The sequence below is a fragment of the Protopterus annectens genome, chromosome 2.part1 (assembly GCF_019279795.1).
Source record: "Protopterus annectens isolate FY-2018-M chromosome 2.part1, PAN1.0, whole genome shotgun sequence".
Taxonomy (NCBI): Eukaryota; Metazoa; Chordata; order Ceratodontiformes; family Protopteridae; genus Protopterus; species Protopterus annectens.
In genome coordinates, this window is record NC_056729.1 from 1,960,119,172 (window position 1) to 1,960,144,951 (window position 25,780).

General features: G+C 39.9%; 2 non-coding genes and 1 pseudogene across 2 annotated transcripts; all 3 read left to right on the top strand.

The window, feature by feature from the left end:
* The first annotated feature begins 23,510 nt into the window (after window positions 1–23,510).
* LOC122795108 lies at window positions 23,511–23,676 on the top strand. The gene has a single exon (XR_006363739.1). It is a non-coding gene; the product is annotated as a U1 spliceosomal RNA (small nuclear RNA).
* A 378-nt stretch (window positions 23,677–24,054) lies between these two features.
* Window positions 24,055–24,219, top strand: LOC122795104. The gene has a single exon (XR_006363736.1). It is a non-coding gene; the product is annotated as a U1 spliceosomal RNA (small nuclear RNA).
* A 455-nt stretch (window positions 24,220–24,674) lies between these two features.
* LOC122795118 lies at window positions 24,675–24,814 on the top strand (annotated as a pseudogene).
* Window positions 24,815–25,780: the final 966 nt, after the last annotated feature.

Below are 25,780 nucleotides of genomic sequence, written 5' to 3' on the forward strand. Positions count from 1 at the left end.
ACATGCAGTGTACTCTAGAGCTTAAATTATCTCTACATAAAACAGCCACATTGGAAAGGTTTAAAAATATTTAATAAATAATGAGAACACAAGACAATACTTCTTACTACATAGTGCTAGTCAAGAGTTCAGAGATCATAGGAAAAAGCTTAAAATAATACAGAAGAATAGTTCTGGCATCACTGCAGAAAAACTAGTCTAATCTTCCTATTTCCTAGCTATAAATAAGAGCAAACACAGTTCTAATATAAACTTGCATATAAAGCAAGACAGTGCTGGTGATGTTGGATGTTCTCACGACAAATGCTAAATGCCCTCATTCTTTCGGTCCTTAAACTGACAAGACAGTACCACTGATCATACTTCCAACTGTACTGAATTACTCAGTTTTTACAGAGGTTTGGCATCCAAATAATGGGGTACCACAATTCCCCCTCCATTTCAGATTTTAAAAAAAAATTTTCTTCACACTTTTTCAGATGTCAAGGGCTCACATTTCCAGCTGTGGCTGTTTGAGCACAGAAACGAACAGGTTTGGAGTTTATGGTGCCGCTGGACTTGGTGGTTTATTCTGGTGGAATTATCCAGAGCTGCGGAGTTATCTGCATGTACAGAGCTTTAGCTTTAAGGTATTTGTTGTTGCTTTGGCTGGGCTGTGTTGCTATCCGCACAGCATTGCTTTGGCTGGGTAACGGAGCTTTGAGCAAGGTATTTGCTGTTGCTTTGGCTGGGCTTTATGGATTTTCTTTGCCGTTGCTTGGTGTGTGTGTGTGTGTGTGTGTGTGTGTGTGTGTGTGTGTGTGTGTGTGTGTGTGTGTGTGTGTGTGTGTGTGTGTGTGTGTGTGTGTGTGCGTGTCTGAAAAATGCCCCCAAGGGAATACACCTGGTGGCTAGAGGTACTCAGGCTCAAACCCTTACCTTGCATACAGGTAAAGGGAGCCTAAAGTCCCTAGCCACCACTACTTGTGAATTTACACTTAATAGGTTTGTTCTTTCCACATTAAATCTGTGGTTTTCAGGATTTTTGTGGCAAATCACCGAAGAATTTAATTCACTAAATAATGACAGGCGTTTGAATTTCAGACTTCGTATTCTTCAGAAAATAAATGGCAACACAAAACCTTTATTCTAGCAATTTTCTAAGTTTATAAAATCAGTATTTGAAATTTGTCTCTATTCTGGGGCTGTATTCCCCAGTTATTGGCTTTGTCCAGGTTTTTTGTGCTAAGTTGTTGAGAGCTACGGTGAGAATTGAGAAATTAATTCAGTAAATGATAGCCATTTAAGTTTCAGTCTTCCTTCCCGTCTTTCAGGAAAGTGCTGATTTGGCATAGTGGTATGTCACTCTGACTGTAGTGCACAGGGTCCTGGGTTCAAGCATTGGCAGTGAAACGCATGGTGGTAACGCAACATTTTATTCTAGCAGCTTTTCAAAATTATACAAGCAATGTTTAAAATGTGTCCCTGATATTTGGCCTTTTGCCCCCCCCCCAAAAAAAAAAAAAAACTGAAATTGAAAATAAGTGTGAGAAGCTGTGCAAGATGCCTATGGCTTATACTACTGTCATTTTATTGTGTGTGGACTTTTATGATGGAAATTTTCTGAATTGGGCAGCTTTGTCAATTGGTTCATGTATTTTGTTTCATTACCTACTAGAAAAATGTTCAAACAAGAAGTTTAAAATGCGCTCTAACTTGAGTCTAACAAGTGTGCTGTATTATACAAGGAATTTGATTTAATAAAGTCAGGAAGGTGTATCAAAGAACCCATGTATGTTTCTTGTGTGTGCAAGGGGCCTATGATTTGAAAACAGCACAAAGGTAATCTTTACCCACCACTGGCTAGGTGCATTTTCTTCGTATGTGGTGTGGGTTTCAATGAATGAGTTTCAAGGGCAGAGAAGTTTTATTGCCAAGTCTATTTTCATTGTGAGACCATATTGCTTTGTTTAGCAGCTTAGTGTTTGTTCATTGTGCTATAAAATGTAAAAATAAAATCCAAATAATCATTGTAGAAGTAAAAGCAGCATGCACACATTAGTATTTATGGTAAATGGGGCAAAACAGCCAGGTAATGGGACATTGGAATGGCTGCAGGGGACTCTGGTGCCATATTTTGGTTGTCTGTTCTTCAGTTTGCGTTTGAAAGTTGATATCCCATAATTCCATCGGAGTGGGTGGGGTTATGTCATTTGAAAATTTTACATTAACCAGCGTAAGATTTGCACCCATTTTTCATGGGCCTTGTCCAGATTTTTGATGTTTCCAGGTTGAGAGGTATGCCACCGATTAATTTCAGATTACATCAATTCTTTCTGGTTCCCAGGCTAACAAACTCAGAAGTTAATAGTACTTTTGATCTTGCAGATGGTCGGGAAGCCAGAGCAATAAAAGAAATATGTGCAAATTCTAGCAATTAACTCTGGTCTCAAAACAATAGCCAGAATGCCTCCCTCTAGACATCTCGGCTCAGAGTTTTAGATCAAAGAATTTCACAATGCTTGACTTATCAGCTGTCTTACAGCAGAGTGCACTGTTGTTACATTTGTTTCAGTTCAACACCCAATACAGTCTTTTCACATTTAAGAGAACAAGCCTGTGGTTTGCATTAATATTTACAAATGATAGAATTATCTACAAAATTCTAGCTAGCTAGGCTGGCAGCCTTCACCTATCTTCACAACGTACTGTACTACTTACCCTTACCGGAGTGTCTCCGGTAGCAACTATTGGGGTGGTGTGTGTCACACTGCATGCAAGCCAAAGACATAGTCTGCAAGGTGCAGAAGCATGCTCCAGGAGCTCCCCAAAGCAGCAGCTTCAATGTAGAGACCAGCTACCACAGGGAAGGTGTTAGGGTTTGGCACACCACAATATGGGCAAGCTGGCCCAATGACTTGCACTGGACTGTCAAATCCAACAGTAAAAATGGGCATATCAGGCTGTTGTTCCAGTCAGAGAATAAACAGGCCATAGGGCTGTTGCTCATTCCATGGAAGAAATGTCCTCATCAGAAGAATGAACAGGCCCAACTAGGGGAGCTACTGGGCATTTCATATGGACACCAGGATGAGACAAAATTAGACAAGGCGGCCCAATGCACCTTAGTTAGTGGATAACTTGGGCCGGAGTCAAACTGTTTTTACAAATACTGAAGAATCACATAAATAGGAACTTAGAAAGGATCAAAAGGACAGCTCATGTCTCTGAACATCTTCTGCATGCAAAGTTACCAAGATAATGACATAATATTCACCAACCTTCTTGGAAAACCTTGAAACCTAGTTATGGACACAACCAAATTGTTATCTTCAGAGCCCAAAGTTCTTAGTATACTTTGCTCCAAAGAGTGAAGCAAACTTATTCATGAGCAGCCAGAAAAAGAGACCTCATCTGAAACCTCCTATAGAATGGGAACAACACATGACTTTAGAATTGAGTTACTAAAATCACCCTGACCTTGCGATGCCTAGCATTCTGTCTAGTTTATCAAAAAAATGGGAAAAGCATAAAGCAGCCCCAGAAGGCCATCTTGGATTAAGACCTTCACGTTCTATCCATTGGGTGGAAGGATCAGCATAAAAAATAAATAAAATAAATAAAAATCTCCATTAGGTGGTGGTCAGAGAAAAAAATGCATCACAGTCTCACTTCAGGAGCAATGTTGTATGTCCAGACTGTGCGATCATTTTAGGGCATTAACACACAAAAGCAGTCCATCGGCAAGTGAGTTATGTACTGCAGAAAAATCCAAGGCAATGAGAAAATGATTATCTGAGATTCCCAACAAAGGAGGCAGGATAACATATTTTCCAACCAGATCCAATGTCTCCTCATCAACAGGGTGCACTGATACCACAGAAGCCAGTGTGGAACCGAATGTCACAGCCTAAAAACAAGCAAACTGGATAATGGTGACAGAAAGGCCTGCCTATGACCGGGAAAAGTCATACACCCTAAAGGAGCATACCACCATTGTGAGGCACAACAGAAAGATGGCCCAATGCCTGGAGGAGGAGTGCGGGTCCAAGGAATGCCATAGAGGTGAACAGTGCAACTCTGGGATCTAAGAAGGTCATTTCTGAGTTAACATGATGGCAGATTGTCACCTGGAATACCTAACCCATCAAATTATTTGGACCACAAACAGAACAAAATGAAGGTTCTCACCAAATCCACCTTCATGTCTCAAATGACTGAAAGTGGCAGATTTTAAATTGCCTGTGCTAACGTTCCACAGTAGCTTTGGCCAGCTCTCCACAGCCAATGGCAGGAACAGCAGACAGCTACGGGGCTGAGAGTACCCCCAAGACAGGGTCTGCTCAGATAAAGCTAGAGAGATTGTTCCTGATAAATAACTCACCATCAGTACCTTGGAAGAATGAGGTGATGCAAGAGATACTCCTCCATGGCTGCGACTTTAAGACCTCTGCCTGTACAAAAAGGCACAGCTTTTATCCTAACCAAACTAGATTTTTTTAATGGCTGACTGCTACAATAAAGGTGTTCCCTTAATCTGAAGCTCTAACAAACAGACACAAAGTAGCTTTGCCTCCTCAAGGCCATCTTACTGTACCTAGCACAAATATCATAAGGCACAAAAAAATGCTCTGTTCCTTAATAATAAATGCATTTATTAGGACTGTTGGCATGAGTAATGCGTTTGCCATAGTCGACCTTATTAGTGTAAAGAGTTGCAACACCAAAACATGTGACCTGTACTCATAACAGACAGAAAAAGAGAGCAAATCTCAAATATTTTTCATACAGAAGCTTTGCTTTACCTGGAAACCATTTGAACATGTGTATCAGTGGGAAGAAGCTGACAATGAAGGTCAGAGGTGCTGGAAAGGAGGAGGTGAAAATGCAGCCCAGGAAAAAGGTTTTATCTGCTGAGATGGGCATGGTTAAATCCTAATGGAAATGGAAACTGAATCTTCATAAATCTGTAGTTTCACAGCAATAATAAACCAAACTAAAGAAGGGAACAGAAGAAATGTTTCTAGTTTAACATCCTAAAATATGGTATTACTTACGATACTTTGGGATTGAAGGAAAAGGAGTGTAAGTAGCATATTATTTATGTTCTCCTCACATCCCGTGCCAGGCCAAAAGAAACAAAGACAATGAAGGTCTAAGGCACTACCTCTGGGGGGGAACTCTGGTCTCCTCCCACATTTCATAGACATGCAATTGAAGGACTGGAGTCTCTAAACTGGCTGTAGGTGTGAGTGCACATGTTGAGTGGGGGAGGGGTGTTGCAGAAGAATGACTGCATCAGAACTTGTCATCTGGCATTGAGAGTATTGACTCTAGGTGATTTGGTCCACCCACATATACAAAATGAGAAAATGGGGGTAGATTATACAGTTATGCTGCAAATTTCTGAAATGCGAATTGTCTTAGTATTTAAAAAAAATGTCATTTCATGTAATTTGGCACTGCAGCCCATAACACCTGTTCACCATAACTTTTTTTTTTATTATTATTATTACATTTGCTATTTGTTAAATTACCAGTCTGGTTTACTCAGTGATTTGCACTCAGAAATGGTGTTAATTTTGCTTACATACAGGTGCACAGAATTACATAATTGTAGTACAGACCTGGCAGTGACACAAACACTAGCATAATTCCAGGAAGTTCTGACCATAAAAAATGGAATTTATTTGAAAAAAAAAAAATGCAAATCAATGTTCCACATGACGCTGTTTAAAAGATGTCACTCAGTACCCTGTGTGGGTGTGTGAGAAGGGCCTAAACTTCAGATAATACTCTTCAACCAACACTTGGAAATGAACAATAGGAAAAATAGTCCTGCACCATATTGACACACCACACCTCTTGTTCTGACACCAAGAATTTCCTATCTTCTCTTAGATACTGAGGCAAGCAGATTAAAATGGGAGAGAACAGTAACATACAGAACATCTGAAATAAGTGAGCGCAAGTGTCTGGAAAAATAGTTGCACTTTATCTGATCAGGCCAGAGAAGAATCATCTAGCTCTAGCAGGTTAATGTACAGTAAGAAAAAAAGATGGAAAAGTGAATTAGTATGAGAAACGGGAAATATTCTTGAAATTTTAATACTGATGTATGAAAAAAGTAGAGGAACGTTTTGAAAATGCGCATTAAGAGACATTGATAAAATAATGTGAAGCCTCCATTAATCTTTTGCTGAAGCTGAGAAAATCATGATAAAACTGCAGCAGTTAGCACAGAATTTCAGATTTTATACAGCATTATTACAGTAATAATTAACAGAACAGTCATAGATTTTAATATTGTCCAGTACAGGAAAAAAATCTACAATAAAATAAGAGCCACGGGAAAAGAAAAATGTTGCACGTTTCCTATTTATGTCCATTAACTTCATACAGCTTGCTCCCAAGAGCCTCCTGTGGGAAATTACAATACTCGCTGGTAGTTTCATGTCAAAGTAACAGGCAGCTGCAGAACACTACGATGATTTACAAATTCAAAGGGATGGTAGGAAATGTGTGTCAAAAATGCCCTGTGTATTAACCAAGTGGAATGCATTTAAATAAATGCATTTTTCTGCAATATAAGGAACCAAAAATTTATTGGTGAATATTGCAATTAGCTTCCCAATGCACCTTGCCTGACATGACATTCGTTTGCAGGGTTAAAAGCACAGAAAAGCCATAACAAGTTTCTGTGGCTGAGCACAATAGAAATGCTCATACTGAAAGCATATTAAATTGCAATAAAATATCCATCTCAGAAAAGCACAGTTTTCCCTTCCAAGATTAAGCTGAGAAAGCAAATAGTAAAGTCCATTATAAAAGGCAAAATGTATTTTGAGCTGTGCATTCTTCTAAACTACAACACTCTGGACTACTCCCTTATGCATACAAGATTCCATCAACAGCTCTAGAGAAGTACACCCACTCAGTCTGCCCACCTCTGTTGCCTGCGAGTCGACATTAAACTGTCACTCAGTTTACAAACAAACCACATTCTACTTCTAGATGCTGTGTACGAGCTTTACATGCTGATCTGCAAATGCTCCGTTTTTGTAGCAGTAGCAGGATAAATGCCAAGTCCCTTTGATTTCTTGCATCTGCCTACTCCAGATATCCAAATCTCTGGAATACACCTTCCAAGATAAAACCAGCATACCAGAACAGGGCCTGGTGCAGAAAAGCATTCTGTATAGCTCAGACGAGGCATTATAATGCAATTGCCCTTGCATAAGCACTCTTGTTTCCTCTTGTGCAGCCTTCAATGATGAAAGCATTAATGTACAAGGAATCAGGGCATACATATGCCATTAGCCTCACAGATGAAGGTTGTCCCATCTCACGAGCAGTGACCTACCACTGAATCACCAGGGACCAGCCACGAGCACTGACCTACCATGGAGTCACCAGGAACAAAGTGACGTCCTGAGAGCTCACTGCTCCTAACAATGGAGATCCTTTCAGTGAATTCTTAGTCCTCCATTTCCTTAATGGCCTTTTAGTGAGTGAAGTCCATAAGTAAACCTGGACTGTGTGTCAAAAATCTGGAAACCATCCTTCTAATCATGCGAGTTAGTTTATGTTCAGCAGCAGCAGCTCTTCACTACACTGCTCTGTAAACCTTTTCCCCTATTTAAATACTTTTTGCCCTGTACATTAACCACTCCTCCTCTTGGCAGATGGGAACATTAAAGCAGTGCTACCCAGCCCTGCCCTGCTCCTTAAACTGCAGATCGTTCCTGTCATACTGTATCCGTTTTTTGAAATCTGCTGTTACTCAGTGGTGCATCACTCACTCAGACAGATTATTTCCCATCTGGCTAAGTTATGGTTATCTTAATCTACGTTCTGAATCACATCACCTTTGGAACAGATATATATATATATATATATATATATATATATATATATATATAGCTTTTATCTACGGTTACCTTAAACAAGTCACTTAACCAGACAGTGCTTTGGAGGCAATTGGAAAGTTGGGCTAGACTCCTTAATGGTTTCTAGCATTGCATGGCTAGTAACTATACAAGAACTAGTTTCCTATGAACTATGAATAAATGTTATGTAATATATCATGTATGGCGTGTGTGTATACACGCATATATACATGCCTTGTGTGTGCGGAAATATATGTACATCTGCTGCTTAGTGGCAGTAACTTCTCCATAACACCAGAACATATCCAGTCATCCTTACCTTTATACTATCTGCCGTTTTAAATAGTCGGATGATTACCCCGAATCTGTTTACATTTTGTGCTGCTGAAAATCATTCCTACAATATTTTCTTATGGGGTTTTCCTCATTCACATGCACTGTTTTTTTGAGATACCACTTTGAGACCATTTCCAAAAGTCTCAAATAATTCTAATCATTTGTATAGTGTGTAATATCAGCCTTCTATCAAATCTCAAATAACTAATTTCTTTCTATCTGCTGTAGTATTTACTAATACGACCACCGCCTATTGACTTGTATGATTTTTTTTTTTCCTGTGGGGAGTATACAGCATACTTCCTCCTAAAAAGCAATGCAGACTGCATCAACCTTTTACAAAATAAAAATATTAGCTTACACTTAGCACAATTATTTTGTTTTGACGCCATCATAAAATGAAACTCCACTCCCTACAAGCTCTGCTCTCCCTAGAGAATGCTGATGTCTATGCAGTCACTGAGAAATGGTTTAAAGCCATCAAAACCACCCAGCAGTGCAAGTTTACAATGCCTTCTACTACTACACATGCATTGACTAAATGTGGAGGTGTCTCAGTTTATGTCAAAAATAAATGTACATCAAGGCAGGTTAAACAGGATGATGCACTTGAGCTTCTCCATGTTCAAATCACCAGAGGCAAAATCCCGTACCACTTCTATGCAAGCTACAGATCTCCCTCTGTGATCCAGAAAACCCATAACAGGTAGTTAAGCTTACTGGAAACACTCATCATCCAACAAAATACCACATTAATGGGTGACTAACTGCCCCACTATTAACTGGGAATCATGCAACACCAAACATGCAGGCACAGAGATTCCTGGATTTTGTAAACACACTCTCCCTGGACCAGATTATCAATATGCCAACCAGGGGTAAAAGCAAAATGGATGTGGTTATCGCTAATACAGGAGACTGCTGCACACCCCCCTGGTGTAATGTCTTCCCTGGTAAAATCAGATCACAAAATGGTCTCCTTTGAAGTAAAAATAAAACCTGGAACCACACTTAAACCTGGAATATTCACTACTCAGAACTCAAAAAAAAAAAAAAAAACAAGCCATCCTTGTGGAATCGCATCAATAGGCTGTATAACAGAAAAGAAAATTATGGCAAAAATTAGGATGTGCAGCTACCACCAGGATAAAAGCACAGTCATTAAACAGAGGACAAGTCTGCTAAAGCCAAATTTGAGGTAAATTTGGCTTCCCAGTCTAAGGACAGCTACAAGGCATTCTTTAGCCACGTTCGCAACTACAAAGGTGATACACAACTGTGTGCAGAGCTCATCGTTAATACAGCCACATATACTGATCCAGAACATACAGCAAAACCAACTGGTAACCAAAGGTTTGCTCTAATATTACCCCACCACCACCACCAAGCCTGGAAATGCCATATAACTCCCATAACTATCACTAAGGAGCAGGTCCTCAATGCTCTGTCTAAGGCCAAGAGCACAGCATTGATGGGCCCTGAAAATATCTCAGGCTGCCTTCCAAATAACATTAACCATGAACTATCAGGTCCTCTGGCATCACTATTTAAATGTAGCCTCCAAACGGGCTTTATGCTTCATGAATGGAGGACAACCACCATCACCCCCTCTGCGCAAAGGTGGGCTAAATACAGATCCACAAGTCTCACTGGTCTCACATGCAAAGCCATGGAAAGAATCATGGAAATGATTAAAAATTACATCTGAAACCTAAAGACACTGCACGCAACACAGTTTGGTTTTGTCAAGGGCAGTTCATGCCAACTCCACCTGGTGGACTTCTTGAAGTCACCAAAGCAATAGATGAGGGTAAAATGGTTCACACTGTCGACCTTGACGTAGCCAAGGCATTTAATACAATAACCCACTCGGGTATTCTTGACAAACTCAAGAGGTTAGGTATAAGACTTTGTCACCCAGTGGGCAGCCAGCTGGCTCACAGACAGGACTTGGGAAGTTAGAATATGGGAGTACACATCTACAAACGGGCCAGTCACCAGCAAAGTCCCTCAGGGATCAGTCCTTGGACCACTCCTTTTTAGCATCTATTTCTCTGAAGTCAAGGCCAACATCTAGGGACTCTGAATAACCAAATTTGCAGATAATTGCAAATTACAAGCAGCCATATAACCCTCAGACACGAATGTTCTCCAAGAAGGGCTGACAGACAGATAACTGGTATCAGAGCGATGGAATAAAACTAAATGCTAAGAAATGCATAATAGTATCCTTTGGGAAGTCAGCCACCCTGGTAATGATCATACAGACAACACACCCCAAGAAATCCACCCAGTAGTCAGACTTTGGAACACAGACTGTAATCTAGCCTTTGACCGTCATGTATCTACAGTAGTGAGGAAATCATTCTATGTTGTACAACTTATAAACATCATTTTATGTGGGCAAGACCAACAGGCTGCTGAGGGAAAGAGTTTGAGATTACCTATACTGTGCCCGCAGAGGTTTAAAATATAGTGCCATACCCAAACATATTAGTAATATATGAAATGGACAGAGTTTTAAATTCCTAGTCTTAGAGATTTTGTTGTCGAATGACAGGAAAGAGGATATAGCTAACATAACTGAACAAGCAGAACTTAGATGGATTCTGAGGCTGAGGGCACATTTGAGCCCAGGGCTGAATGACCACATTTAGATTAAACCCACTTAAGAAGCACAGAGGTTGAAAAGGTGATTGTATTTGACATATACATATAATTTTTTTTGTATTTTTAGTTGTTTTATATGTATTTTGGGTATAATATTGCATTTTTTTTTAGATTATAAAGTGTTTTCATGTATTTTATATGTACATGTTGTTCGAAATGTAGCTTAGAGTGTAATCATGCTGCTTCTAGAATTTGGTCACTATGTAGTTAACAGGGAAGTGATATGTTGCTTAGCAACACAGAAATGCACATTGTTCCCATTGGATGATTAGATTTGAGAGGAAGAAATAAATGTGGAATATTTTATGGCGAGTTAAGATCTGATGAAGCAACAGTGTTTGTGAAAGCACTTATCGAAATAAAATTACCCCTTGGTTTTATGCCGTGGTGGTTTTTTTCAGCCCGTTTCTGTTCTGTGAAGTTTGGATTTTATATATTTTCTTTATTATTCTCAGAGCAGTTCATTGCCTGGATTCTTTTGTGCACTTATAAACAAAGGCATAACATTTAGGCCCAAGGCTGTCATTGTTCCACTGTATTCAGCATTAATCAGACCTATGACAGAGTACAATACCCTCTCTTTGGTATGTACCTAACTAGGCACGTTCAACAACTGGAACATTTTCAGAGGTTCCACACAAAAAGAATACAAGGTATAAAATAGCAAACCACTTCAAAGTCCTATCCTTGTATTCTGTTTCCTACAGCTGTTGAAGGGAGATCTATATCTGGAATACAAGGCATTGTCAGACCTCACATGTGAAGCTGAGTTTGTCTATTACCCAGGTTAAGCACAACCTAGACAAGTGGATGGGGAATAGGAAATTTACATTGAGCCTGGCACCCAGGTCCCTTATGGACAGACGTAGCTTATCAAATGTCTGGCCCTCAATGTCCTATTTGTATGCAGGACATTATTCTTTCGGGAAAACATGGCCAGGCTTAGAATGGCCTCTTGGGTCATTAGCCTGGGAACAGTCTATGCATATATGAATATAACATCTGTCAATATTTTGGGCCCTTATCCCCCCATTATTTTAGCCTTTGTCCTGATTTCTTGAGATAAGAGGTGTGCTTCCAGTACACATTATGCAATGGCAGCCACACTGAGCATTCTGATCAAAGCCAGTCAGAAATTTTTTTCAGGCCAGCTCTGTGCCACTAAGGTGAAGAGCCAACCTGCTAATCCCACTGGAAAGCAACAGTACTTCAGTGTGCCGTGTTGCATCCAGAAAGCATAATACAGCCAGAGTTATGCAGTAACTTCTTTGTCAATACCATCCTTGGTGTTTCTAGCTCTACCCCTCTGTCCTTACCCACCCACCCACAATTATCAATCCACAGTACCTCATTTATTTGTTTGGTTGTTGCACAGGAGATAGCTCTACCACCATACACAAATCCCAGAGATCTGTGCAAAACCATAAATCCTTTTCAATTGCCTCTAGCTTAGGATTCGATAATCTTACTGCCATGTCCATCTAATACACAGTTTTAAATGAGCAGTCTTACCTGTCCTAAGGATCTCATTGCATAACAGGACAAGAAAAACAAGACAAAATGTTTTATACAAGATGACAGAAAAATCCGAACTGAAAACTATCTTATTAAATGTAGCTACATTTGTGAAGAGAAAGGACACCAAGTTAACTTGATTCTTGTTAATTTGTTGAGAAAAGAATCAAAATTTGGGGCAGCATTTTCATGTTGCAAGAAGTCAGAATTACCAATAAGAAGCATGCCTCTCCAATGGCGGATTTAGGCTTTGGCGCAGGGGTGTGTGCCTCTCCCTTTTGCTACCTTAACTTATAAGCAGTAAAAGCATGCACCAAAATAAAAAAAAAAAAAAAAAAACTCAGCAAATCTTTAAAGTTGAAAACAATGTACTGTCACATGCGGTACATTGACGGAACGTGTTCAGACTGGGGGGGGGGGGGGTGAGACAGCCCAGCCTTCCTTGTAGTCCCACTGGCTCATGTGAGTGCAGGGCAACTGTGCAGACTGAGCTCCCAGACTGCCAAAACTAAACGGAAGACTGTGCAGCTGGAGTAAATGCACTCATTAACCTGGATCTTCAAGCTTCCTGTGAAATAAGTCCTTGGTGAGTACTGACCGTCAGGTTATAGGAGCATAGTAATTGGGCTGTTAGGAGTTTACCAAGGCCACTTGTAAATTATACTGTTGGAACCAAATATAAAGGGGGCTAAAATCATCCACTGTATTACTCATAAAATGCCTGTTTAGCGATCTTCAGCAAATGAAGCCAAAATATAACAGGAAATTGGTGATACTAAATACCTAATACTTTCAGTTGTTGAAGATCACTAAACAACTGTCATTATTATATGTAATAGACTTTATCCTTTGGTGTTTGGTTCTGCCCCTCTTGTTTACCAGTGGCTTTGGCGTGTTTGATTATTAGCTATGAGATTGAAAACGTCTTTTTGGAACTTTCAGTTTAAACATTCAGCCGCATGGTGGTGTGAAAACTGGAGACTCTGAATGAAGTTATACTTTTTGCTGTCTGCTTTGTTATACACAAATTGTACTATTGATCGCACAAGTTTTTTTTTTTTTTTTTTTTTTTATGTACGGAACAGGATTATAGTGTTAATCATAATTCCTACCATCATATATTGTGTTTGCCTGTATTTACTGCATTGTAAGACTTGTGTATATGTGCGCCCCTCATTGCAATACAAGTATTCTCCATACCTCTCAACCTCTTGGTGCAAGAAAATTGGACAAAGCTCAAAACTAGAGACATATTTTAAATATTGCTGTTGTTACTCTGGCAACTTTCTAAGTTTACTAGGTTTGTTTTAACTTACATTTTCTAGAGGATTTGAAGTCTGAAACTGAAACGTATCCCATTATTTAGTGACCTCAATCCTTCGAGCATCCCAGTGATTTATTAGAAAACCACAGACTTTATGAGGAACAGACCAAAAATACGAGTTAAAAATCTGGAAATTTGATCAGTATGGTATTCTCCATTTAATGGTATTATCTTAGTGAATGAGTTGTTTCAAAACAAAACAACTTCTTTTAATGCACACCATACCTCTCATCCTATTCTAGCAAGAAATCTGGACAAAGTCTCAAGTAATAGGGGATTACAAATGCCCAGAAATAAGGACACTTTTTAAGTTCATAGGTTGGTACTAGGCTATCGGCCCTAGGGCCTATACAAGCCTAGCCATAACAATTCCCTGGATATTTTTTCCCACAAAATTTACTTCCCTGGACCCCTGTCTAGCAGGGCAACAGACATGATCCCCGGGGTGAATTTACTATCTCCCATCCAATCATCAAGGTTCCTTTTGAAGAGGGCCAAGGAGGCGCTCTGCTTGACATGTATGGGCAGTCTATTCCAGAGAATGGGGAGTCTCTGGGTCAGGAACCTATCCCTCCAGCATGTCTTGTTTATTGTGATGACAAGGTTTAGATCCCTGGAGCGTGTGGCTCTGAGGGATTGGAATTTCTTTAAGTGGAGCATGCCCAACAGCTCTGGGTTTGACATGGCCTTGTATGTTAAGCAGAGATCACCTCTGATTAGACGATATGCCACAGAGTATAGCTGGAGGTTTTTTTAGAATGGTAAGCATATGGCATCTGCTTTAGGCCTGTGATTCTTTTACTGACGTATTTCTGTGGCCTTTCCAGCTGTTGCAGATGTCTTGTGAGGTACATGCCAAATGGGGCATTATACTCTATAATGGGTCTAATGAGGGATGAGTACACAGTGGGACCTTTTTTCTGGATGAAAAGCCCTTAGTGATGAGGTGTGCCACATAGAAGGATTTCCTGACTGTTGTGGTGATATGGTTATCGAAGGTGGGATCACTGTCCACCTGTGTCCCCCAAGTCTCTCATCACACTTTCGATGTTTAGTGTACTGCCACCTATATGGCAATTCATGGGTACATGTTTTTTTTCCAAAGGGGATAACTATACATTTCTTGGAATTAAGCTTGAGCCCATGGCTCTGGCACCAGGCATCTGGTTCTATAAGGCCCTTTTGTAGAATATTCACATCATTTGGGGATTCAATAATGGCTCCCAGTATGCAGTCATCTGTGAACTTTGTTAGCCAGAGTCCCTTAGTGTTGGCCTGTACTTCAGAGAAGTACATGCCAAACAACAGTGGTCCCAGGACTGAACCCTGAGATACTCCACTTGTCTGGAGCTGGATTTGGAGTCGGCTACTTTTACAGTCTGGATTCTGTCAGTAAGCCAGTTGGCAACACATCAAGTGACATAGGGATTTATGCCCAGCTTAGTAAGTTTATCTAGAATTCCAGAGTGGGGGATGGTGTTGAAGGCCTTGGTGAGGTCCAAATAGGCTGTGTGGACTGCCTTACCCACGTCCACAGCTCTGCAGACTGATTTCAAGAAGTTAATCAGGTTCAGGAGACAAGATTGGCCCTTAACAAACCCAAACTGGGGTCCAGTGTTTGAAGGTTGCCATTGTCTTTGTTTATAAGTTCCATGATGATGTGTTCCATGCCTTTGCAGATCAAGCTCGTCAGACTGATGGGACGGTAGTTCCCGGGATCCAAGGTGGATCCCCCCTTGTGGAGTGTGATAACTGTAGCTGTGCCCCACTCAGTGGGCATGAAACCTGAGGAGAGGCTATGATTAAACATGACACTTAGGTGAGGTGCCAGTTCATTTGTAGTTCATGTAGTACACAGCCCGGGATGTCATCTGGTCCCATGGATGCTGTATTCTTAGCTTTGGGGAGTGCGGTTTCTAGCAGTGTGGCCATAATTACTGGAATTTGGCAATCTTTTGGTATTGAGATGGGCCCTTTAGGGGGTGAGAGGGGGGTGAAGTTGGCACTAAATCAATCTGCCAGGATATTGGCAATATCCTTGGGATCAGTATATTTAATGCCATTCTGATGTAGCTCAGAGCAGATCTGAGCATTGCCATTTAGATTCTTGACATAACTATAGAATTCCTTGTGGTTGTCTTTGGAATCTTTGGCAATTTTATTTTCATAACTAGCTTTTGAGGATTTTATGAGGAATCTCAGCTTCTTACTGAGGCCGATAAGGGAGTTTTTTGCATCCTGGGATTTTCATCTTTTCTGCAACAGTTTCTTCCTTCTGTTGTATAGTTTGTTTATAGCAGGGAACCACCAGATGGGCTTCCTTTTTTGGAGGAGAGCATCTTGGGTCTATTTGGGATGGCACGATTCATGCACGAGTGGATGTGCTCTTACAGCGCCTTACTGTAGGATTCAGTAGTCAAACTTTCAGATCCCGTCTGCATGGGTGTCATGAAGTTTGTCACTTCTGACTATGATTTGGAGAAGTTTTTTTATGGAGGTTTCCTTACTGGGGGTGGGGGTGGGATGTGGATGTCAAGTGCGATTTGCTTATGGTCAGACCTGACCAATGAGGGAGGTGACCACTGGTGTGGAGCATCCATCTCCCATGTTTGTAATGACCAGGTCTAGGATATTGGAGCCCCTGATAGGACAATAGATTAGTTGATCCAGGGCACTGAAATTTATGAATTCCAAGAACCGTTGGGAAAAGGTGTTGGTACCAGAGTAGTTTTCCCAATTAATGGCAGGGTAGTTGAAATCACCCAGTATTAGGGTGTTTGGTTGTATCTTAATATTTTCCAGTATGTTTAGAAAGGTGTAGTGAGAATCTTGGGGCATGGTGTGGAATCTGTAGCAATTTACAATTTGGATTTCAGTCTTACCTAGTGTTAGTTACACCTGGAGAATTTCAGATGCACTGTGTTGGGCAACTAGCCTGGAGTTGTGAATATCCTCGGTGAATATGGACACTCCTCCACCTTTAGTGTTTCGGTCTTGGTTTTGTGGCCGAGAAGTGTGGTAAGAGTTGTAGCCTGGTATTACAGGGGTGCTCTCTGGAGCCTTGAAACAGGTCTCAGTTACTGCACAGATATCGATGTTCTCCATTTTTACGAGTGCCTCTAGACAGTGCATTTTGAGGTTTAGACTTCTAGCATTAAGTAGCATTACCTTCAGATTTTGCATGCTTGTATCTGTTACAGTGGTGGTTTTGTCCTTTGAACCTTGCCTAAAAAAGGTACTATACGGGTGGCAAGAGCTTTAGCCAGTAACCTGAATCCCAGGGGTGACAGGTGCAGACCATCACTGGCAAAACACTGTGGTTTGCCGATCATGTCTTCCCATGCAGACAATATACTGGATCCTCTTTGTATGACACCAGAAGCTTAGCCAATTGTTGAAGTCAATCATTTTGTCCTTATACTGTGGTATCATTCTGGGCGAAGGCAGGATGCTACTCAGTGCTAGGGTCATACCTGCCTGGGCCACATGATCCGAGAGCTCTTCCATGTCTCTTGTCATGTAGTCCAGGGAGGTACGTCTAAAGTCATTCACTCCAACATGGACAATGACAGACTCATATTTGTACTTGTTGTGGAGTGACTTGAGTGCATGCGTTATGTGGCGGATCCTGGAATCAGACAGGCAGCTGACTGTAATTTTCTCCTTGTTCAGCCTGGTGAGTGGGACATCAGTGTGCCTGACTATAGAGTCACCTATGACTAAAGTGTTGGGTACATTGTCTTGCCTTCGGGACCGTTGTTGGGTGGCACACTGGTGTTGTGAGCTTTGTGTCACTTTGATTGTGACTGGTGTTTGTTTGCTTTTCAGCTTCGGAGGTCCTTGTTGCTTGGGCAGGTTAATGTTAAGGGCGTCCACATATGTGGGTTTAGTGTTGCTATGTGTGGGTGTTGATGGTGTGGGTTTTGAAGGGCTATGAGTTGCTTAAGGTGTAATGCAGGTGTTAACCTTCTCCTCTTGATTGTCTAGCACAATCTTGGCCCGAGAGAGCTTTGCTTCCAGTTTGGCTATGTAAGTGCATCTCTCGCAGGTTGTAGTGTTGGGTGGTAGGAGGAGAGGGTTGTCTGTGTACATGAGGCAGTTGCTGCATTGCCTCAGTATGCCCACATTCACCAGTGGACAGGAGAAATCACTGGAAGCACTGCTCTTACAGCCATAGAAAGTTGATAGAATTACAGGTTTTGCATTAGCATGAATTTTCTGAAGGATATGAAGTAAGAAACTCAACTGTCTGCCATTATTTTCTCACTTTAGTCTTCAATGATTAGCCAATGATTTGCCATAAAACCACAGATTTTAGTAGTAACATACCAAAAATGAGGCAAAAATCTGGACATCTGAGAAGTATGATGTACACAGAAAAACTCACTAAGCTTGGCATCAACCCCTATATCACTAGGTAGGTTGCAAACTGGCTCACAGAACCCACAGTGTGAAAGTAGCTGACTCCAAGTCAGACTGCCGACTGGTCGCGAGTAGAGTCTTACAGGGTTTGGTCTTGAGTCATCTCCTGTTTGTCATCTACTTCTCTGAAGTCCAGGCCAACACGAAGGGACTCGAGCTGACAAAGTTTACAGACGACTGCAAGTTGGGAGCTATTAACAACTCCCCAAGTGATGTTGAAATTGTATAGGGTGGCCTCACTGAGACCAACGACTGGTGTCAGAACCATGACCTTAAGCTCAATGCCAAAAAATGTGTCATCCCCTTTGGGAAAAACCCGGTTCCCATGAATTACCACACTGATGGTAGTCCACTGAACACAGAAGGTATTATAAGAGCTCTGGGAACACAGATTGATAGCAGCCTCTCTTTTGAACAGCACATTGCCACTGTGGTCAGAAAGTCCTTCTGTGTGGTACATCTCATTACTACAGGTTTTGCATCCAGGAAGAAAGAGGTCATTGTCTCCCTTTACTATTTCCTCATTAGGCCAATCATAGAGTATAATGCCCCATTTGGCATGTACCTCACTAGACACCTGCAACAACTGGAGAGGCCACAGAAGTACCTCACAAAGAGAATCCTATGCCTTCAACACTTGTCTTACATGGAAAAACTAAAAAAACTCCAAGTATTCTCTGTCTCATATCACCTACTTAGAGGCTATCTCCGTTTGACTTACAAAGCCATGTCTGACCAAGCTCTGTTAGAAATGCTACATCTAAAGAAATTCCAATCCGTCCGCACCAAACACTCTAGAGACCTCATCCTCAATACCACAATTAACAGAACATACTGGAAGGACAGGTTCATAATCCAGACACTGCCCACGCTATGGAACAGACTTCCCATACATGTCAAGCAGAACACCTCGCTGACCGTCTTCAAGAGAAATCTTGAGTGGATGGTAAACAGAAAATTCACCCCGGGGATAACTCCAGTAGCTCTACTCCGAGACACTGGGAACTAAGGTTGGGTGGCACTATGCCAGAGTAATCCTATGGCTAGGCTTGTAAAGGCCCCAGGGCCATTAGCCTAGTACACACCTATGAACCTATTCCTTTTGCTATGTACACACTCCATTAGTAATGTACTTTAAATGCTTTTCTTGTTTCTTCTCGTAAATATGCAGTGCACAACATTATCACCTATGTGGCAGATTTCCAGATAGATAAATTAATGGAAAACTGTTAAGTCCAAGGGAAATGATTCAAAGTTTGAAATGGAAGCTTTGCAGCTTTTTAATAATTCAGAAGTATGTTCTTCTAGGAGCAAACCAGAACAATATGTGCAAATATAACCTGTGAAGAAGAGCAATAGGCCTGTGTACAGTATGTGTCCAGTTTCATTGGCTATGCAATTGTAGCCAGAGGTCTTCTATTATTTGGACTGTTAGCACATTTAATCAGTTTACAATTGTATTATATTATGCACCCTTGACTTGGATGACTCTCCGCTACAGCCATTTGCCTTTCCTACCTCCACCCATCAGTTTATAGCTAATTTATTTATTCATTTATACACTTCTGGTGGGAAGAAAGTGGTCCCCATCAGTTATAATACAATAAAATGCAAAGTGGTGCTGTCTGAACATCTACATATATTTGAATGAAACAACAAAATACATGGGTTTAATTGTGTTATCCCATTTTTAATCTCCACAGCATGCTGCGACAAGAAAGTAAATGCCAGCCTTCTTAATAGTTGGGGGAGGGGGGCTACCAGCTATGTTTGACTTGGAAGGGGGCAATAATTTATTCTAAGAGGGGCTACCAGCTATGTCCAACTTGAAGGTCAGTGATAAGTCATTCATTCATACCTCTCAGCTGTCCTAAATTTTGTAGAATGTTCTTGATTTTGCCTTATATTTTTGCCCTGCGCCTGATAAAATTTTTGATTTTCAGGTAAATTACTGAGGATTGCAGGAGTCAGTAACGCCAGAAATTAGAGAATTACACATTCAATAGTTCAGAAAATGCAACTCTATGCATAGCTGGTGTTCTTTTTAACCCAAGTCAATTAAAGTGATATTTAAATAAAAACATGCCCGTAAGTTTGGACCCATGTCTCCTCCCCTATTATTTTTGTCTTTGATCAGAATTCTTGAGCAAAGAAGTTGAGAGTTATTAGTCACTGATTCAGCTGTATCCATACATGTGCTATTTTCTTCAGTAAGTGTAGAAATGCTAAAGTTGTAACATGGGTTTTGTTACCTGCAACAAAATGACTGCATTTAAGGGATGGTGATTACACTACTGCAGTTTTTTCTTAAGAGCATTTCAGTTTGCTTGGGTGTTCCACTGCAACCAGGACCCTCATATATTTAGCAATCCCTGGCAGAGATATTGTAGGGGTGAAGTGTAATTTTAGGAACAACTCTCAGTGTCCAATGAACTTTACTGTCAACTACTTTAAATATTGTGTGGAGGAAATGTGTTTTCCTTTAGACATGATTTTTCTTTTACTGTAGTGTTGTTCCATTGTGAATTTTCAGATTTTTTTTTTTTTTTTTTTTTTTTTTTTTTTAACAGCGGTCAGGGTTTTATTTTTCCCAGAAGTTCAAAGTTGGTGTCATTATCAACTAATTGCAAAATAAATAAGGCACACATTTTCATAAAATCACTGGCTTAAGGAATGGGAAAACCAGATGTGTATGCTTACATAAATGTTTCCTAGTGATCCTCAGTTTTGAATTATTTTCAGAATTTTCCACTGCTGTTTCCAATCATTTGCTTTGCTAATGTGATGTGTAGCATTTCAGGAACTTCAACAGCTTTTTTAACACCATCTTGTGACACAGGCAAATTTACATTTAAATCGAACTGCATTAACAAGCTCACATTTACAAACATTATACTTCAGATATATTGCTATATATCATATACCCTAAACATTACATTAATTATTCAATTCCTGCCTTTTATTTTTTTTTAGACAAGAAACATCTTTACCACCACTTAAGTCAATCATACATTTATCTAAATGAAAAAGCATACCAGCACAATCCTAGTTGCAAGCATTTTACATCACAAACCATACTGACATACTCCCAGTTGCAAACATTATACATTACTTATAATCTACCCAATCATTTTCAGTTATCAGCACTGTTTTTTTTTATATGTTCTACTAATTATTCCTTTTTAATGGCAGCTTCTGTTCCAGATTCTACTAAAACCTCTACCAGTGCTGGTCTTTTGTTTAGGACCCCCTATTTCTTTCTCTTTGCCTATACTCAGATATTGATCCTTGACATGGAAGGCAATCTCTAACCTCCAGTGCAAATTCTTGGCATCTTTCCATTCCATTACCTTTTCCTAGTTATTGGCTCCAGATATCTTGGTTCCTTTGCCAGTTTTCTCCAATAAATTCCAGCCACCCTCTTGCTTATTGTTTATATCTCTAGTTGCAGTCATCCCTATCGGCAGAATCTCCTTTCCAGTGTTTGCTTAGTTCTTAGAATACTTTCTTCTACTTTATGCATATAACATTCTGTATGATTATTGTTATTCTCCTTAAAGGTCTGCATCCAAAATACCAGGCTTCCCCCCATTTCATCATCCACTTTGAGTTATAGGTTTCTGCTTGTCCTATGTATAGTAGTCTTAACTGTGTAGCTCTGAAATACCCCTTCAAATCAGGTAATCCCAATCTTTCTTGTTCTACTGGAAGAATCAGCTTATCCCACTTAACTCTTGCCATCCTGACCTTCCAGTTTAAATCCTTCAGCTCTCTATTAATTGCTATCCACAACTTCTGCTCTGGTTGATAAAAAAATATGCCTGACCTGCGTACAAGACTAAAAGGGACTAAAAACATTTTAATTGCTTGCATCTTACTATCCAGGTCCATATAACAGAGCTTCGATTTTCTCAGTTTTTGCATTTTTTTTAAGGCTCTTCCCACATATCCTTAAGCTGCCACACCATAATCTTTCTTTATCCATACTCCTAAATGCTTAATTTTATCATGTCCCCTGAAGTATGGATATTGCTGAACCAATTTGAGTATGGGCACATAATTAACTGCTACTGCCTTTGTTTTAGCTTAATTAATTTTGTATCCTGAAAAGATCTGAAACCCTCTCAAAATGCTGCACAACACTATAATGTCCTTTCTGGTTTTGTCAGGTATAAAATAATATCTGCAAATAGAGCTGTCTTTTCTTGACTACTATGCGAATTATATCCTTGAATTTCTGAGTCCCTTATTTTCTTTGTCAGTGGTTCTAAATATAATGCAAATAAAGGGGAAAGAGGACACCCCTGCCGTGTTCCTCTACTGAAACAGAAAGCAGAGAGGACCCCACCCACTTTAATTTTCACCTCCAATCCCTCATATATCCTCCTACTCAAACTTATAATTTTATCAGGAAATACAGATGCTTCTATTGCCCTGCTCATAAAGTCCCAACACTTACTCTGTCAAATGCTTTCTCTGCATAAAGCCCCACCAGCAACAGTGGTATTTTCCTGCATTCTGCTTCCCACTGGATCATCAATGTTCTGTTAATGTTGTCAAATGTTTGCCTCCCCTCCGCAAAACCACATCAATCCATATCTATCAATTCTGGCATTATTTTTGCCATTTCTTTAGCCATTATAGACAAAACACTTCATAATCATGGTCTAGCATTGAAATGGGCTTGTATGAAGCTGGTTCTGATGGATCTTTACCCTCTTTAGGTATTACAGCTACCACTGCTTTCTTCCAGGATGTTGGTACTTCTTCTCTTAAAATACTGTTAAACAAAACCCTTCAGATTTTTCATTTTTTCCCCTCTTAGCTTCCAAACTTTCACAGGAATACCATCTATTCCTGGGGACTTTCCTGTAGTCTGGTTATACATCACCATTTTTATCTCATCTCCTCCTATCCTGTTAGTAATTGAGCCTCATCTGCTTCTAACATTGGCATATTTATTTCTTCCATAAATATTTCCATTTTTATCTTTTCTTGATTTCCATCTTTAATAACATTTTTGAAATATTTCTAATGCCTCTACACAATCTCGTTACCTTCCTTGTTATAGGCTCCTTAAGCTTGGCGACAGCCCTTTCTACTTCTGTTACTTGAGTCACTGTTAAAAGTTTTCATGCTCTAGAGTTATCAAAAAACAGTTGCTTAACAGCAATCTGTTTAAAGTTGTGCATATTAATCGAGGTAACCCTTTATTTTCTGTTTGGAATTCTGCAGTCGATTCTCTTCTTGTTCTGTGAGATTCCTCCTATTCTGCAATACTTTAACATTTTCAGTCCCGCTAAATAATTCTTTCCTTCCTTTCTGTGTTTGTTTCTTGAACTTTCTCTTGAAACATGCTTTCTTTCCTTTCCATCTTTCTTATTTGGCAGTTGGAATACCACGATCAAGAAGGTAGTTTCCCCAGAATGAGGCTCTCCCACTGCACTTTTCGGTTGGGTAGACCCCTGTGATTTCCCCAAATGTGGGAATCGCAACTGCATAATGTAGGATAGTGTGGGCCTGCATTCATGCAGTTCCCTTAACTTAAGCTAACAGATCTGTTTCTTTTGCTCTACCATGCTTAGCTCACAAGCCTATATTTCTAAGCAATGTTGTACATCCCCATTCCCCAAGCTTCTAACTCAGAAACAGCTATTTACTCTTGCATTACTCTAATTTACAAACTTACCGTTTTCTCCAAAAGTACTTCTTTTCCATCTTAATCTCTTGAAACACACTTCTTCCTTTCTGTTTTTCTCTTAAACTTTCTCTCTTGAAACACAGCTTATCCTTTCATTTCCATCTTTCTCCTCTCAAAATAGAATTTTTTCTTTCCTTTTGTTCTTTTCCTTGGTTTTCTCAAACCCAGGTTTGTCACTAACCTCATACACCAGTGCCAGGCTGTCAGTAACCAAAGGCATACTTAAATGGCACGGGAAATACCACAATCAAGAGGGTGGCTTCCCCAGGATGAAGCTCTTCCATCGTAATCTTCGGTTGGGTAGACCCCTGTGATTTCCCCAAATGTGGAAAACTTAACTGCATAATTTATGATAATGGGGAACTGCATAGATGCAGTCTTCCAAACTTATTCCAACAAACAGATCAGTTTCTTTTGTTCTGCCATGCTTAGCTGTCAAGCTTCTATTTCTAACCAATGTTATATATATATATATATATATATATATATACATATATACATACATACATATACACATACACACACACACACACACAATTCCCCAAACTCCTAACTCCGAAAAGGCAATCATTTACTGCTATTTGCAACATTCACCTCTTTCTACAAGTGCACTTTTCTAACTTTTTCTCTTAAAACATTCCTTTCCTTTCTGAATTTCTCTCAAACTTTCTCTCAAAACATGCTGCTTCTTTTCCTTTCCATCTTCCTCTTTCAAAACACGCTTTTGCCTTTCCTTTCGGTTTTTCCCTCCTCAAAATAGGCTTCTTTCTTTCCTTTCTCAAACCTAGTTTTGTGACTAACCACATACAGAATTGCCAGGTTCTTAATAACCAAAGTCATACTTGCCTCCGGAAGGAATACCATGAAGAAGGTTGGGACTCTACTTTTCAGTTGGGTTGATTCCTAGGATTTCCCCAAATGTGGGAAACTCAACTGCATAATTTATGGTAGTGGTGGACTGCCATCTGTAGTCCCCTAAACTTAAGCTAACAAACAGATCTTTTTTTTCTTTTGCATGCCTAACTCACACTCCTGTACATTTCTAACCAATGTTATACATACAATTCCCATAGTCTTAACTTAGAAACAACCATTTATTCTCGTAGTAATCTTATTTAGAATACTTTTTCTCCAGATGCAATTTTCTGTCTTTGTCACTATAAACACTCCTGTTGCTTCCCTTTCCACCTTTCTATCTGAAACTCTCTCTCTTGAAACGCACTTCTTCCTTTACTTCCCATCTTTCTCCTCTCAAAACAAGCTTTTTCCTTTCCTTTTGTTTACGTTCAATGGACTTTGATTTGAAAAAGAAGACAACCAATAATAACATTTCTGAACTCCTGGAGTCAGGCACTGCCTCTCCCCCCCTCACACCTAATCTAGAACTTGAGAGGACAGACAAGGTAGGACTTTTGTTATTAAAAAGACTTCCTAAAGATAATTAATTGTGCTTAAAACCATTTCAAGAACAGTAAACTGTCCAAAATCATTATGCTTAGGAAAGATTTAGCAGGTTAGTTATTTGGTACATCATTTAAATGAAGCTTTTACTAATTTATGCAAACATCTGTGCCTGTAGTATACATTACAGCTTGCATAACAAAGGTGGTTTTGACTTGAAATCCTTTCTATAATGCTACAGTGGTTACAATATTCTTAGACACTGCTTGCGACTAAACTATTTGTTTTTTGTGATTTTTTACATGACATTTACTTTCTTACTTACTGTGATACTTAAACTTAACTTCGCTGTTTCCACATAAGTCATTATTTAATTTTTAAAAAAACTAAACATTTCTCCATGGCCGTTTTCACCTTCAGTGGGATACTTTCCAAGTTCATAACAGTGCATATGCCCACTATGCCATGGAAGGAGAATGTGACTTGGTATAGGTAACCATCTCTTCCAGGCAAGCATTGAAAATATTTCTACTATCTGTATGT